The sequence below is a fragment of the Rattus norvegicus genome, chromosome 1, assembly GCF_021556685.1.
Source record: "Rattus norvegicus strain SHRSP/BbbUtx chromosome 1, alternate assembly SHRSP_T2T, whole genome shotgun sequence".
In the NCBI taxonomy this organism is placed as follows: Eukaryota; Metazoa; Chordata; class Mammalia; order Rodentia; family Muridae; genus Rattus; species Rattus norvegicus.
Window position 1 is genome coordinate 47,394,976 of NC_141534.1, and position 17,468 is coordinate 47,412,443.

Below are 17,468 nucleotides of genomic sequence, written 5' to 3' on the forward strand. Positions count from 1 at the left end.
AGCTCATTATGACCCTGTTCTCCCCTCACTGAGGCCTGGCCTTGGACCTGTGGCTGTGATCAAAATGCACCCAGGCTCACCTGGGGTTCTTCTGCCTCTGACATGAGAGAAGCATGACCCAGATTTGAGGGGCGTCTTCAGCTAAGTCCCACAGGAAAGCCCTAAGGCCCATGGCTGCAGATGACCCAGGGGGAAACTGTGACAAGAGGTAAAAACAGTCACTGTCCGTGGGAGCCCGAGATTTTTTCCCCTCATGTTTGTTGCGCGGCGTTGCCTAGTTTGAGTGCTGTCTCATGGGGCTGCTTGTTACTTGTAGAGCAAAATCCAAATTCCATAGCACGCTGATACCCAAGCCTACTTTCGGTTCCTTAAAATAGCCTTGCTTCGCTACACCAGGGATCTTTTCGGCTCTTCAACTGCCCGCTTCTGTTATGTCAGTGACCCCGTTAGACTTCGGCTTAAGAGCAGCTCCGATAAGCAAAGAGCCCCTGACCCCTTAGCCGACCTGGCACCCGCCCTTACCTCTGTAGGGTACACTGGGTTTGTAGTTTGTAATTCTCTTGGTCATTACAATGTACGTCATACTTGAGGTGGGGCGGGAGGGAGTCGTTTGTTTTTTGTTTGTTTTGTTGGTGATGGTGGTTGGTTGGTTGATTTTAATGTTTTTTGTTGTTGTTGTTGTTGTTGTTGTTCTTATCTAATGCCTATCCCCGGCTGCCGATGCATTCTGAAAGTCTCAAAGAATGCTTGGTAATCCTTGGGTCCAAGAGCTAGCAAATATTCTGACTCATAGTAGGTCTTCAGTGCCCTTGGTGAGCCATGGGGAAAAGACTAACCACCTCAAGAGAGGGTTATGAAACAGAGCAACTGTTAATTGTTCAGCTGGTAATGTGCTGAGCTCCCTGATGAAATGCTTTCATTCCATTGAAGACGAAGACAGTAACCAGGTATAGTTGTGTAGACACCTCTCTTCTACATCAGCCACCTCCGCCTCTGGAGAGAGGTTAAACCACTCCATATTCCTGTGGTAAGAGGTCTGTCTCAGAGCCCATGGGACACCAGAACGTCCAGAGGCTTGTTGGGATCACAGATCGTCAGAAGGACTGATTTACTGCACAAAGTGGACTTCTGTCCCGTTCCAAAGGGTTCTCCACGTGGAAGAGCCTTGGCCTTCTGATTTGCAAAGCATTTCCCCTTGCAAAGCAAAAAAATGAAGAGAAGAAATAGTGTCTTGGGGATTTCATGTTGGCTACAAGGAAAGCCCTGAAAGGGTCAGAGATCATCTGTCTCCCCACATTCCATAACCACGCCCCCTACCCAGCGCTGCCTCTCACTGGGAATGTGCACCTTTTCCACCCAGCAACAGCCATCCCGGACACCACAGACCAGTGCCTCCCCTCTTTTAGATGCCACACGTCAGCTTTCTTCAGTAGATCTGGGAGCACGGAGAGAAAATGGGACTCTCATTTCCATTTGGGTCAAGATAAAGTTCATCTGCCCTGCAGGATGAGATCAAAGCATGACACAAGTCCCAGGGGGAGGGGGCTTCTCGCCCCAGGAGGGGCTCTTGGTACCCTTGAGCTTCATCCCTACAGGCCCTTCTGTGATGGTTTGTGTAGACTCAGCACAGGGAGTGGCACTATTAGAAGGTGTGGCCCTGTTGGAGGAGGTGTGTGTCACAGTGGGTGTGGGCTATAAAACTCTCATCCTAGCTGCCTGGAAGGGAGTATTCTGTTCAAATGAAGATGTAGAACTCTCAGCTCCTCCTGCACCATGCCTGCCTGGATGCTGCCATGCTCCCACCTTGATGATAATGGACTGAACCTCTGAAGCTGTAAGCCAGCCCCAATTAAATGTTGTCCTTATAAGAGTTGCCTTGGTCATGGTGTCTGTTCACAGCAGTAAACCCTAACTAAGACGCCTTCCAAGGCACAAATGGCACAAAGGTATGAAGGAGGGACAGTCTACTTTGGTCTGGGCCTTGAACTGAAAGGATTACAACTTGAACTGGAATTTCCTCACCAACAGGACCATTTTTCAGGCCACAATGACATCTCGGTCACATGTTTTACTGTAGCAGCAAGACCTGAGTTCAGTGCCCCCAGAACTCATAAAAAAGCTAGGTGTTGAAACAGTGTGTAGTCTTAACCTCAACCCTGGGGAGGCGGAGAGAAGTGGAGCCCTGGGGCTTGTTGGCAACCCAGGCTAGCCCACTCACTGAGTTCCAGACCAATGAGAGATTTTTGTCTCAGAAATAAATAAAGTAGATGTCACCTGAGGAATTAGACCCAACATTGTTGTCTGGCCTCTACACACACACACACACACACACACACACACACACACCTCCTTTTCTGGGAGTCTATGTAAGAGGCCAGTGTTGGTCAGTGAAGGTGAAGTGGGTCAGAGGTCAGGAGAAGAGAAGCCTCAGGATGAATGTCCAACAAGGAACATCATGGCACAGAGGGTACCAACAAGCTGGTATGCAGCCTGCACCACCAGGGTGGCACACATCTTCAAGAACGAAGCTGGAGGTTGGAGAGATGGCTCAACTGTCTTCTCCTCCCCTTGCCAGTTGGGTCGTTTCGTTTTACTAGTGTCACAGGCTAAGTCATGTCTCCACCCCATCCTACATCCACTAGCCTTCCACATGTTCTTGCTGGAAGTCATAATCAATGATACTTTGGAATGTATCCTCTTAACGAGAGAAAGTTTTTTTTATAAGGAAATTAAGATGGGGCCCCCAGGATGGGCTCTAATCCGGTATGGCCAAAGCTGTTATAAAGAGGTCGTGGCACAGACACACACACAGAGGAAGCCCTGTGAGGACACAATCTATATACAAGTGAAGGACTAAAAGCAACCCTGCCAACACCTTGACCTCAGTCTGCTGGACTCCAGAATGCTCTGAAGTTTCTGTGATAGTGCCAAGTGTCTGTTCCTGAGCAGAAGCTGCCTGATCAGCTCCTACAGTTCACAACAGTGTCTGCTCCCTCCCATCCACGCAGACTCTGAATGAGTGACAAGAAAAAACAACCTGATGTTGCCGGGGTAACTGTCCACACATCGGGATCATACTGTTGGGATGGTACAGTAGTTGGGCATGTATAACATACAGGGAATCCCAAAGAGAAATGGTGATTAAATGATTGGAAGGTAGCTAATGATTGGCTGGAAGGGAGCTAATGATTGGCTGGAAGGGAGCTAATGATTGGCTGGAAGGGAGCTCAGTTGCTGGAGTGTTTTCCTAGCATGCAGATGCCCTGTGTTCTAGCCCAGGCATTCCATAAAACAAGGCATGGTGGTGTGCCCTCAAGGGGGCAGAAGGATAGGACGATTTTCTTAGCGGAAAAATGAGTTCATGGCCAGCCTGGGACATTTAAAAAAAATACACACAACCCTGTTTTTAAAAAATAACGAGAAGAGGAAGAGGAGGAGGAGGAAGGGGGAAAAATCATCGTTTTCACAAAGTTATTCTTACAGTGTTTGCTGCAAATTTACATTTTTTTATTTTATTATTTTTTTTTAAGTTTTTAAGCTCCATGGTCCCTTAGATAAATAAGCCGACACTTAAGCAATATTAATAGGGAGGAACCAACAACTAAAAATAAGCTGCCTCCTTTTAGCACAGCCCTAGAGCCCTGTGGATCCTCTTGCAAGGCTGGCCTCAGCTGCCACCTGCTTCTGTCCCCGGGGGCTGGGCTCGAAGGCTAGGTGTCATGTATCCCCGCCCTGCCGCTGAGCTAGCTCTCCTGGCTGGCACCCATAGCCTGCCTCCCAGATCCTGTGGAGCTCCAACTCACAGAGCAAGGGGATGGCGGCGGGGACACACTAGGGTCCTGCCTTTCCACTGTGCACAGCAAGCTCCATGACACACTCCACTACTAAACCAGAATAAAAGCCAGCCGGGCGGGTGTCTTCCCCACACCACTCGGTGAGGCTGCATAAGCTGCTGGCGAGCAGAGAGTCCCGTGAAGGAACTGTTTAAAGAAAGTGGCCTGCTTGCTCAGCACGGAGTCATTCTGCAAGGATGCCGGGGTGTCCTAGAGACACTTCCACTCTGCTTGTTTTCCCTGCCCTGCTCTCTGCTCCCCTTGCAACATGCACTCTGTCCTCCTTACCCGCCTACCCACAAGCTCTCCTTGCCCTACTCTCCTCGCCCCGCCCTCCTTTAGCTGTGGGTATGCATAATAAGAGAAATCTCTTTCCTCAAACCCAAACCGCACGTACATTTCTGAGTCTGTCAGCCACTGTGTCTAGCAGCTGTCATCCCGACAGCACACCCTATCCTGCCTCAACACCTCTTGCTCCTCGTGCATCTCTGGACATTCAGCACAGGGAACGGGGTTCCCAGACTCCCCAAGAAGGGACCGGGATAGTATGGCTGGACTTCACCCTCATTCTAAGCCGTCTCAGCCCCTTAAATGTATATTTCTCACTTAATCCCAGTTCTTCACACTTGTTTTAGGATATGATTTAACATGAAATGTGAAATATTTGCTTGGTGACACTCGGGTTTAGTCTGCACACTGATTCCATGGTGCTATTCCCCACAGAGAGCTGTAATTTAAGATTGGAGCCAAGGAGAAGTGTCTTGCTCCCTGGGGAGCTCAGCCTGGCCTCCATAAAACCTGCTCAGTGGGAGAAAGCGGGGTACACAGCAGGCAAGCAGCCAGAGTCAACTGCCCCCCAAGGGAGCCCTGCACTCCTGACTCTTGTGGTCCCACATAAAGCACTGAGGAGCTCAAGCGGGAGACCAAGCTTCCCCGCCGTCCTTGCAGGGCACAGCGTTTCCTGTACTCTTTCATCCACTCTTCGGTTTGGGTTTTTTTTTTTTTTGGGGGGGGGGGGGTTGTCTTTCTTTTGTTCATTTGTTTTTTTCCCATCAGCCAGCTGTGGTTTGGCTCAACAGATAAGGTGCTTGGTGTGCAAACATGGGGACTTAAGTTCAAATCCCCAGAACCCATGAAAAGCTAAGTGTGGAAATGCTGTGCGTTATCCCAGTGTTACTATGGTGAGACAGAAGGGAGAGGTGGGAGGAATCCTGTAACGATAAAGAGGAAGGTAAGGATCACACCTGAGATTATCCAGACTATCCTCTGACACCCACACACATGCTAAAGTATGTGCCTGAGTGTGCACACACACACACACATACACACACATACACATACATATATACATACACACACATATACACACACATATACATACACACACATATACACACACATACACATACACACACATACACACACATATACACACACATACACACACATATATACATATACACATATACACACATACACATACACACACATACACACACATATATACATACACACATACACATACACACATACACACACATACATACACACACATATACACACATATACACATACACACATATACATACACATGCACACACATACACACACACACACACACACGTGTGTGTGTATGCAGGTGAGGCCCTGTAATGATGCATCTAACTAGTCCTGCATGCATGATGTTGTAATGTCCCCAGCAGAATCAGTTAGCACCTAACTACCATTTGCCAGGTCCTGGGTTTGCTATGTAGCACTGAAGAATACACTGAGTAGGATTGGTACTAGGATCTCATCATTTTCTGTAGTACCTTGAACAATTCATTCTGAACTTCTCTCTCTCTCTCTCTCTCTCTCTCTCTCTCTCTCTCTCTCTCTCTCCGTGTGTGTGTGTGTGTGTGTGTGTGTGTGTGTGTGTAGTGTGTGTGATATGCAGATATACATGTTAGTGCGTACAGGTTCATGTGTGTGTGTGTGGCTATGGATGTATACACTTAGAGACCAGAGGGCAACACCAAGAACCTTCATTCATCCAGTCACTCCCCACCTTCTTTATTATTGTGAGACAGAGTCTCTCACTGCACCTGGAGCTCACCAACTCAGCCAGACCCTTTGACAAGGAAGCCCCTGAGGGATCCCCTTGTCTCTACCTGGCCAAGATGGAGTCACAGACACATGGCTATTTTCCCATGGGCAAACCCAAGCTCAGGTCTTCATGCTGTGTGGCAAGCTTCTTCCAGCTGTGCCCTCTCCACTGTCCCCATTCTAAACCTTTGGCTCGTTTCATTTCCTCCAGAAACAGGACAACAGCAGCCCTGACCTTGTAGGGTTTAATAAGAAGTGATCAGGGGACCATCCCAAGAAAGGCGACGGCAGGAAGGAGGTGACTGACCAATGAAATAAACTAATGAGTGGAGCCACGGCTATCATAAAACTCGAAAAGTCAGCTGATGTGATACTGCACGGGTAGAGAAACGAAGACATAAAAGGTTTGTGTACATGTGCATAGCAATTCAGTGTAGAAAATGAAATCCCAGAGTGGCCCTTCCTCGTGTCGCAGGCCTGGCTGTGACCTGTTGTTGATGGCCTTGGGGGACACCCAGAAAGTACTAGACAGCAATAATGGTAGAGTGGAGGATGAGTCTTCTTTCCAGTTCTGCTGGCTGACTCTTCAGGGCCATGGCGACTCATGCATGCTGACCCAATCCAGAGTTCCCGATCTCTGGGCTAATTTGTACCCAAATTCACTGGTGTTGCAAACCAAGACAGATCTGATACACATGTTACTTTTGGGACCAGGGTTATCCATTCAGACCTCAGACTTCCAGCTGCACCTTACCAGGGAACCCCATGCCATGCTTAGTCCTGGGATTCCCAATTGCTTATTCCAGGGGCTAAAGCCATTAGGGGATCATGAATTAGTAGTCATGGAAGCAGGAATGGAAAAGGACATTTGTCAACAGGAAGAGTTAATGCCCCTTCTTTAGATGCTCACAATATTCTATAGTGATACGGCCTACATCTCTCTACCTACTTAGTAGCTATAGTACAGTGTAGTACAGTGTAGTGTAGTGTAGTCTAGCGTAGTATGCTTAGTGGTATAGTGTACATACTTACAGAATAAGTTTTTGTTTGTTTTTATTGTTTGCTCTTGGGGGGACAGTTGCAAAGGCAGGGAGGGTGGATTCAAAGGGAGATAAGTGGGATTGGGGTACATGATGTGAAATTCATAAACAATCAATTAAAAAATTAAAAGAAATAACAAGGCAAATCAACCAATAAAAAGACAAGGATGGGAGGAAAACAAAGAAGTCAAGATGTTAAAATCATGCGACATGGATATGGAAGTAACTATGATTGATATGTTCAGGGAAATAAATGCAAATATAGACAATTTCAGCAGAGAACGAGAAACTGCAAAAGGAATAAAGAATCTTTCACAGAGAAGTCATTACAATTCAAGACTTGACAGACAGGCTTAATGGCGGACTCAAGGGGTTAAAGAGAGATTTAGCAAAGTGGAAAATAGTTGATAAGAAAATATCCGGAAAACCCAAAGACCAGAGATCTGAAAGTATAAAGGGATTCAAAGTCCGAGATGAAGCACGAACAGTGGCCATCGAGAACAGGCCCCAGGTTTGTCACCGGAGGAGAAGACTGAGACGTTCCAGTGCGTTTGTAGTGTGCAGACTGAGCCAGGCTATGTTTAGCCCATGTCTAGATTTGGAAGAAGTAGCTCTTGTGCTGTTCATTGTCCTCTCTACACTCAGAAGATCAGTATCGAGGGATGTTCTTGATGCTCGAATAATTATTCATTTCCCCGCCAGGTGATTGGCTGTAAAGCATCTGCATGCTCCTGTTGGTTTTCCTATTCTAGCGTCTTCAACCCTTAGGGAAAGTGGATTGTCAACTCCATGATGGAGGATGTGAGCTTCTGCTGTAAGATCCTGCCACCAAAGACAAAGCTTTGGAGGCAATAAGGGACGTCAAGGGTTGTCATTGTCCTGGCTTAACCTCTGCCGCTGTGATAAAACAGCCTGAGGCAAAAAAAGAAAACTTGGAAAGAAAGGGGTTCGTTTGGGCTGATATTTCCAGTTCATAGTCCATCACTGAAAGAACCCAGAGTCAGGAAGTGATGCAGGTAAAGAACAGCCACAGGGGAAAGATGCTTACTGGTTTGCTCCCATGGCTGGCTCAGCCTGCTTTCTTAGCTAGCCCTGGACCACCTGCTGAGGGGTGATACTGCCCACTGTGAGTGGGACCCTTCCACATCAATTACTAATCAAGAAAATGCGCCACATACTTGCCAGCGGGCAAACTGGTGGAGGCATTTCTCAGCTGCAGTCCCCCACTCCCAGAAGATGCTAGATTGTATCAACTTGACAAGAAAACTAGCCAGCACTTGACCCATCCCTGCAGGTGTTGGTTTTCTCTTCTCTTCTGTCTGTCTTGTTGATTCAACCTCTCCTGGAGTACTGAACCAGCCCAGGGATTTATATAGTCAAATGCCTGTGACGAATTTGAGCCTCATGTGCACGTCCGGGTCAGTGCAGCTTCTGGCGGTTCTGTTTCTATGCTTGGACTCTGCTGACTGACCGAGGCAGTTTTTAAAGAGACAGTGGAAGATGCTGTTCCTAAGCTTATGCCCAGCACAACATAAACCTAAAGATTATAGATTTCATCCCCGAGTATAAGCTTATGAAGAAGACTAAATCTTAGAAAAAATGCCAGAAATCAACACCCCTCCCCCAAAATAGTACGCATGAAAATTCAGACAATATTACAAAATGCTGGAGAAGAAACAGGCCACAGATCCCTCATTCACTGCTAGGGAGAAGCAACACAGACAATAATTGGCAAAGTAGATGAATGGTAAGAGGTGACTGCCGTTTATAAGAAACGTCCTTTAGATATGGAGACAAAGATGGATAAAAAGACTTTTTACAAAAAGGTAGACCATGCAAGCACTGGCCAAGAGAAAAACAATACTGGGACATCTGTCTCAGGCTGATTCCGTGGCATTAGGGAAAAGAGAAGCTCTGTGTAGTGGTATTAGGGTTCATCCTCTAAGGAGGCCACCAACTCTAAACATGTATGTGCCCTGCAGCAAAACTTCAAATTACATAAGACAAAAGCCAGCCAGAAAGCTGACAAACATATATGTAAACCAGAATGTATGCAGATATTCATAGAACATCCACTGACATAGACCTCACCTGGACAACAACAACAATGACAAAAAATTCACCAACTCAAATTTAGAAGAAAATAAATCTAAACAATATATACACTCAAAACAAAGGAGAATTAAACTGGAGGTCAATAGCAAAAATATTTCTGGAGAGCACCCAAGTATTTATAAACAAGTAACATACTTCTGAATAATCTGTGATTCAGAAATAAAATCTTGAGAAAATTAGAAAATCTTTTACATTGAATGCGCGTGAAAACATCCCATAGCAAAACGCAATCAGTGTGTTATAAAAAAAAATTATAGCATTAAATGCTTATGTTAGGAAAAAAGAATGCTCTCAAATCAGAAACTGAATAAATATCTTACAAAAACTTGACAAGAAATCAAATTAATCCCAATATGAGCAAGCAGAAGTAAGTAATAATCAGGGCCTGTAGGGCAGCAAGCAGGAAAAGCGAGGGCTTCGTGAAGACAAAGAAGAGGACCGGACGAAACTCACCCTCGCCACACTCGGGCTTCCAGGGCTTACTAAAATGAATCTGGAGGAAAATCCCGGCTGTATGGGTTCCCTGTTGCTGCTACAACAGACTAAGGCCCCTTCCCAGCTTCAAACAGCGGGCATGTGTTACTATTGGCTGTGTGTCCCACAGTCCCATAGGCCTAAGATCAAGGTGTCTGCAGGGCTGTGCTGCCTTCAGGAGTCCAGCTGGAGCCTCTCCCTAGATCAGGCCGGCTCCATCTTCTACCTCAGCTGCGCTGCCTTGAGTCTTTCTCAAGCCTTTATTGACTGCTTCTCCTCTACCTCTCTCATGAGTTCCCCAGGCCTACCCCAGAATTCCTTCTACAATCTTAATTCCCTTCTGTCATATCACCCAAAACATTCATGGCATCCAAAGGTTACAATGTAGCTATCGTGGGCTTCTGGTAACAACCATAATACTTCATATAAACAAAGTAATAATTTAATTAAGATATTATTAGTTAAGAAGAAGAAGAAAATGGGTACTATACAAGTAAATATAAAAATACTTTTAAAATAACAACAACATTTATTTAATTTTCTAATAGAGATTAAACAACATTGTTGTTTGGTTGGTTGGTTTTGCTTTGGGGGTTTTTGTTTTGTTACCAACACTTTAATCCCAAGGATTCTCACAAACATATTACAACTGACAGCATGAAAAAAAAAAATCTTGCACAGTAACTGAAAAGTTCAGCTGTACAACATACCCTAAAACCGATAAGACACTGGGATCTGGTTTTCAAATAAAGATATAAGAACATTCACATCCACATACGGCAACCAGGAAGGGACCGCTTTGAAAACTGTGTCAGCTGCTACGGGAATTACAGCTTTACTCAATTTCCATCGGTCATTTCTATGTCATTAGGACATCACACTTCAACTGGACAGGACCTAGCTTTATTTCAGTCTATGAAAAACTAAAGTTCAAGGCAAATTCAATCTTGCTTAAAAGAACATAGTAAACTAACAATTCTTGCTATCACATGTCTCATACGATCCACTTGAAACCATGGAGTATTACATGTTTTATGTGTTACTGTTCTGAGAGACAAAGCAAATTAGAAAGACTAAAACATCTTAAAAATGCACCAAGCTTATGAAGTCTCACACAAAACTTTAATTTCCTGCACACACTCCTGTCAAATGAAGTTATTTCCTAGACACTGCTTCTTTTGCAAACTGGTCTTCTATTGCCTTTCATTTGACCTAGATCGGCTATGAGACCTAGAGAAGGATCTAGAGGGCTTGAGATTTCTCTCACAAAACAGAGACCTTTCTCTTCTATCTCTAGAAAGTGACCTGCTCCGGCTTCAGGAGAAGCTTCTTTTTGGAGATCTGTGCTGAGATGGGAGCCTTCTCCTGTAGTGATCATTTCAAAGATGATGACCCCAAGAGGGAGGTAGGCTACGATTTGGACTTCTTTTTCACCATTTGACAGTTCCACTTACCCGGCAGCCACATGGTGTTCTTCTGTCTAGCTCGCAGACACCATCAGCAGCATCTCGGGGATCCTCAAATTCAGCACAAGCAAAGCCACACTTCGGAGTGGTCCATAACAGCCAAAAGCCCATTCTAGGTCAGTCTCGTTCCCACTCTTTCCAAGATTGCCTACACAAACCTTACAGACAGGAATCTCGATGCATTTTGAGATCCTGGGTTCAAAAGGCCGAAGCTCGGAATCCCCACACTCGGACAGGCCCTCTGGCTCTGCTCCAACAGATGATCTCCCTCCAGCGGCGTCCACAAAAAATGGTAGCTGTTCAGGGTTTTTGGTTTGGGGGTTTCGTTTTTGTTTATTTCCAAGCCAGGGTCTCACTATGTTTTTTGGCTATCCTGTAATTCACTATGTAGATCAGGCTGTTCTTGAACTCACAGAAATTCACCTGCCTCTACTTCCCAAATCCTAAGATTAGAGATGTGTCTATGTGCACAATGCTGAGTTCAGAGATAACTTCTTAGGATTCCAGCACCACCCAGAAAGAAATGGACTATGGGGCTACATTAAATGCTGTTGCAAACCATAAGCCCCAGTGTCTAGTAAAGGGATTTATAATTTAAGAGATGATGGACAGAAGATATGGGGATAATTTTCAGAATCAAAACAATGGGCAGGAAAGGAGACAAAAAAGAAACATGAAGCAGGTGCAGAAAATAGAAAACAAATTGTTAGTTGACCAACCTGCAGACTGCTGTTTGAGGAATCTACAGTTCAGTGTAAACAAATTACCCAGATTCACGAAGCTAAATCCCAGCCTCCCATTACAGCCTCTAGAGTGCTCTCCCCTTCTCCTGCAATCTTGTGGCCTCCTTTTGGGTTGTGAACCACCCCCAGTTCCACAGCACCCCTTCCTGGGGCGGCCTGCACTTGTTTCTATGGTTCTATGTTGTGATCATGTGCAGAGTAGCCAATGAGAGTCGCTTCTACTTTAAAAGACCACAGATAAACGTTCCGGCCTGATCCAGTCGGGGTCGGCAGAATGAGGATGTTTGGAGGATGGCAGCGGCACCCGGAAGGCATTTCAAAGAAGAACAAAGTACACACCTGAAGAGAAGGGACTGTTCCCGGGCGCAGGCACAGACAGAATCCCCAGAAACATCCTACGAGCAGCCACAAAATGCCGTGCTAGAGCCAAGAAATCTGTGGGGGTTCAAAGAGGACCTGAATTTGACCTCGGGGTGGAAATGGGGATGAGAGAAGAAAGGAAGGGAGAAAGGCAGAGAGGAACTAAGGAGGAGAAAGGAGAAGAGGGGAGGGAAGGAGAAAGAATGTGGTATTGCCTGCTAAATGGAGATGTCTATCTATAGGAGAGCCCAGTGGCTAATGGCTTCAGAAATGAGACACACACACACACACACACACACACACACACACACACACACACACTTTCTTCAGGTGGCCGTTCCATTTCTAGCATTGAAATCATAACAAAGAAAAGGAACAGGGAATGGTTAGGATCAAGATGGCTGGCAGAAAGAAGCAGGGAGAGCTGGACTGGTTACACACCTTCAGTAAACACCTTCGGGGTTCGCCATACTCCATCCAAAGAGAAAATTAGACAGCATCTACGAACCACAGGACCTGATCCCAACCTCCAGATATAGTAGGTCTGACATAATCTCTCTTGCCTGTGTACTAGTTACAATTTCATTACTGCAACCGAAAACATTGTGAGAGGGAGGGTTTCTCGTGGCTGGTGTCTTGAGAGGTAAAATCCCTCATGGCTTGGAGAGTACAGTAGTAGGAATGCGTGGCATGTCTGGGGGTCCCCACACCCCAACAAGTCAGGAAGTGAAGAGTGATGAAACTGGTGCTCAATTGACTCTTCCATTTTTATACAGTGTGAGCCCTGAGGCCGCTCATGCCTACGGTGGATCCTCTCAACTAACCCTTTCAGGAAGGAACCTCAAAGACAAGAGCAGACATTTGTCGCCTGAGAAATTCTAACTCCAAAGAAGTTCACAATCAAAGTTAGCCAGTGTATACTTTTTTTTCACCATGGTATCTTTGGCTTTTATGATTTTCAATGTTTTCTTATTCCTGTGTGTTTGTGTGTGTGTGTGTGTGTGTGTGTGTGTGTGTCTATGTGTGTTTGTATATGTGTGTATGTATATATGTGTATGTGTGTATCTATGTGTATGTGTATGTGATTTGTGTCTATGTGTCTATGTGTATGTATGTGTATCTGTGTGTATCTATGTGTATGTGTGTGTGTGTATTTATATGTATATGTGTGTCTGTGTATGTGTGGTTATCTGTATGTGTATATATGTGTGTGTGTGTCTATGATTTGTGTCTGTGTGTTTATGTGCATATGTGTGTGTGTCTGTGTATCTGTGTATCTGTGTATGTGTGTATATCTGTATGTGTATCTATGTGTATGTGTATATGTGTGTGTCTGTGATTTGTGTTATGTATATGTGTGTGTGTCTGTGTGTGTGTATCTATATGTATGTGTGTGTGACTCTATGTGTATCTGTGTATGTCTATATATGGTTATGTGTATCTATATGTGTATATATGTATATGTGTGTCTGTGTGTCTATATGTGTGTCTATATGTGTCTTCGTGTGTGTGTATGTGTGTGTGTTTGCATGTGCATGCACTTTCACATACTATGGAACACTCTGAATGTCAGAAAAAACTCCTGGAGGCAATCTTCTCCTTGTCTCTTTTATGTGGGTCCCAGAGAGTAAACTCAGGTCATCAGACTTGCCTGACAAGCATGTGTACTCACTGAGCTATCTCACCAACCTTCTGACTCCACTTAATATAGCCTTCCGACAACCATTATCTTAGTATTTGCCACAATTACTGTGTTATTGGGTAATATGCATTACCATTGATACCTTTGCCATAGAAAACAAGAAGCAAAGGAACTCTCTGGTGGCACCTCATCCATTACTGATGCCTGCTGTTGGGTCCACCCATCCTCATCCACTAGTGATGCCTGCTGTTGAGTCTACCCATCCTCATCCACTAGTGATGCCTGCTGTGGAGTCCATCAGTGCATGTTCAGAGTCATTTTGGACTAGATGCTGCTGGGAACTGAGGCAACAAAGATTGAGAAGACCCAGCCCCACATCTTCCAGCAGCTCTAAGTGACAACATTTTCAGTGCACAGTGGAGACAAAGGTCACTCAGAGGCTATGTGAGAACACACTGACCATCAGCTGTAGCTATCGACCACAAGAATAACTAAGCCTCACATCTATTTTTTCCTATAGCAAACACCTTACCCCTTTCTTTTTAATCCTGTTGGAAACCATTTCGAATGCCCTGTAGAACTCCACCACACTGCTCAAGGGGAGGTAACTAGTCCAGCAAATTTTAAAAACTGGTTTGCACTTCATAAGTGGCATGCGCACCTGCTGTGCCACACAGCTGTTCCACTGCCAGGTTTTTACCAATAGTAATAAAAACATATGATCCACAAAACCTATACATAAATGCATGTAGCGGCTCCATCCATTGTCACTGACATAGTAAAGAATCCAAAGGCCCGGCAGCCATTGGTCAGATAAATTGTGGCAATTCGAACAGTTGAAAGTTCCTGTGAATAAAAGGAATGACTCCTGGTAAACACACATAACTGAAAGAAACCCCGGAGACAATTTTGTGGGAAAAGAAAAAAGGTTATCAAAGTTTCCAAAGCAGTTCAAATTTGAAATCTTTGGAGTCTCGAACATTCACATCATATTTTAATGTTTGTTATTCTCCCCTTTTTAGAACCAGAATCAGAGATGGATAAGGACCAACAATTCAACTGGATGTTCAATCAATCAATGCCTACTTTATGATTGACGCTGTCAGTTCTTTTCTATTATTACAGGATCACACTGATAAGGGGACCAGTGCCTACCAAATCATACTGATAAAAATAACTCACGCGGTAATATTATGATGGTAGCAATCGTAGGTGTCTCTTACAATAGCTGGAATTCGGATTGACTTCCAGGAAATCCTGGCTAAATAGCATCAATAACAGCAGAGAATCAATGTATCAGGAGGCCAAGACCAAGCCTTTAACTCCTTCCCTCCATAGATGACACAATTTTAAGTGAAAATTGCCACACGCTAAAATATAGATGGCGGGGGGTGGGGTGGGGGGAGTATGGTACTAGCAGTTGAATGTAGGACCTCATACTTGCTAGGGAAGCATCACTTTGCTGTGTAGCTGGCATTCTGAGTTTGTGCCACTAATTCAGAAAAGAGGTCTGTATACCCTTGAATCCTCCTGCTAGCATAGACATACTGGTCTTGGGAGATGGATACAGGGGGCTGTCGTGGACTTGGGCCTGTCTCTGGTCAGGTTGAAAGAGATTAGGTTCTGTTTCTCTTCATTCACCCTTAGAAGAAGAGAGACATTTAGGGGCATCCTGTCTTTGGCGGCAAAGGAAGCTCTGTTCTGTAGGTTGTCAAGGAAGCTCTGTTCTGCTAAACCACAAAGCCCCACACATCTGAACTCTCTAATAGTTGACTTGCAGAAGGAAGCATTGGATGGACTGGCTGTCCTGCCCCGTGCCAAGGCCTGGGTGTCTTTGGGAAGGGGTTCCTGGATGTTGTACAGGGAAATGAGAATGATGACTACTTACTTCACTTGCCCCCAAAAGAACTGTGACACGGGAACAGCAGAGGATCTTGGGAATTTTTGAGAGATCTCGATAGTGTAAAATAATCGCATTGTTAAAAAAAAAAAAGCAAAAGATTGACCCCTGATAATAGAAGTTTTAGGCATCTGAGTGTCATTTTGAATGCTACCATAGAGGTGAGAACCAAGCTTGTCTTTGATGGCAGGGGTACTGTTGCTACTGTCTTACACCAAGTGGTTTTTCAGATAAGAAACTCTGAACCCCACACTCACATAGCTGGGAAACCTGGACAGGGGTCCCCAGACACCCATAGAAAGGGGCTCAGGCATCCATAGAAAGGGCCCCAGCATCTACAGAGAGAGCACACAGTCTCCTCCAATGGACCTATGCAGATCCCACAGGTCTGAAACACACAGGGATGGCGCAGACAGTCATCCCAGCCCTCCCATGCAGTACTGCTGCAAACACTGGAGTTTAAAGAAAAGGATTTTGTTTTTGTTTTTGTTTTTAATTATAAAAGTACAATTTTGAAAAAGTTCCCTGTGAAAAGATTTGTCCAAAAAATATTCTAATTACATTTTTATCCTTTTACATTTAACCAGCTAGAGGACTTTAAAAATGCATTACCATTTCAGAGAAGTCCCATTAACAACTGAAAGATTCCTCTGTAAACAGGAAATCTGCATTTGGGCCACCAAGATGGCTCAGCATAAGAAGATCTCTGCTGCGCGGTCTGGTAGAGAAGTTCTTGAGTTTGGTTCCCAAGCCCCATATGCTGGCAAAAGAGAACAGACTCCTGCAACTGTCCTCTGACCTCCACACTTGTACCACAGCACAGGTTCATACATGCAACACTCACACATGTGACACACCTATGCACACATACACACACACACACACACACACACACACACAAATAAAATAAAATTCTTAAAAAAAAAATTTACATTCAACCACTGGCACGAAATGCAACATCGTTGGTGACATTTTTTTCCCTGAGAGACGTATGTGTTTTTACAGTTCAACACAGAATGGAACCAGGTGTGGCAGCTCATTCCTGCAACCCCAGGGACCAGGGACTAAAGGCAAGAGGAACTCCACAAGTTCAAGGCCAGCCTCGGTTGCACAGTGAGTTGCTATCAAAAGAAATTATAAAATAAGACCACTTTGAGAGTGTGGGTGTCATATGTAGCAGATGTGCATCTCAGTCTTTATGCAGGTTCCCCAACAACTGGAGCAGGAGCTGTCCCTAAATCTGTTTCCTGCCTGTGGATCCCATTCTCCTAACTGGGCTTCCTTGTCTTGCCTCAGTGGGAAAGGATTTGCCTAGCCCTGTAGAGACTTGATGTGCCAGGGTGGGGTGATAACCAGAGTGAGGCATCTACTCTCTCAGAGAAGGAGGAGGACTCTGTGAGGGAGAACCAGGAAGAGCAGAGGCAGTGATGAGGGTGTTAATTAATTAATCAATTATCTTAAAAAGTATGTGTATAGAAGGAACACCATATATAGCATCATTTTTAGTGCCAAATACCATTACTCAAACCTCATCCCCAGGCTGAGGAAAATCTGAACACTCACAATAGAAAGTTCATTCCATCTGTTTTTCAACTGTACCCTTGGATCTGGTTGGTTCCTAAAAGTCCAAGAAGGAAGCTGGGGTATCAGGAAGTGACTTCTGAGACCCCACTTTCCACAGCTGCACAGACACTGGTCATCAGTTATTGGTCTTCATCCTGGCACCCTTTCCACTGAGCCAGGACGAGGCAGTGCCCTACCTCAGTGCCCTAGGTGGATACGTGACTGTTGTTGCCTTAGGTTTTACTGT

At 45.0% G+C, this 17,468-nt stretch overlaps 1 long non-coding RNA gene and 1 pseudogene across 3 annotated transcripts in view; one reads left to right on the forward strand and one right to left on the reverse strand.

Annotated features, from left to right (window-relative positions):
- Positions 1 to 61: 61 nt before the first annotated feature.
- The window catches only part of LOC148006940 (uncharacterized), a 56,653-nt gene continuing 39,246 nt past the window's right edge, over positions 62 to 17,468 (forward strand). Inside the window, exons 1-4 of one of the 3 annotated variants that reach the window (XR_015649196.1) lie at positions 128 to 208; positions 6,130 to 6,322; positions 12,893 to 13,021; positions 16,664 to 16,771. This is a non-coding gene — a long non-coding RNA (uncharacterized LOC148006940). Of the gene's footprint in view, positions 209 to 6,129; positions 6,323 to 12,892; positions 13,022 to 16,663; positions 16,772 to 17,468 lie in introns of all 3 variants that reach the window. The other 2 variants (XR_015649195.1, XR_015649197.1) reach the window with 2 other exon arrangements.
- Srsf3-ps8 (serine and arginine rich splicing factor 3, pseudogene 8) lies at positions 10,643 to 11,196 on the reverse strand (annotated as a pseudogene).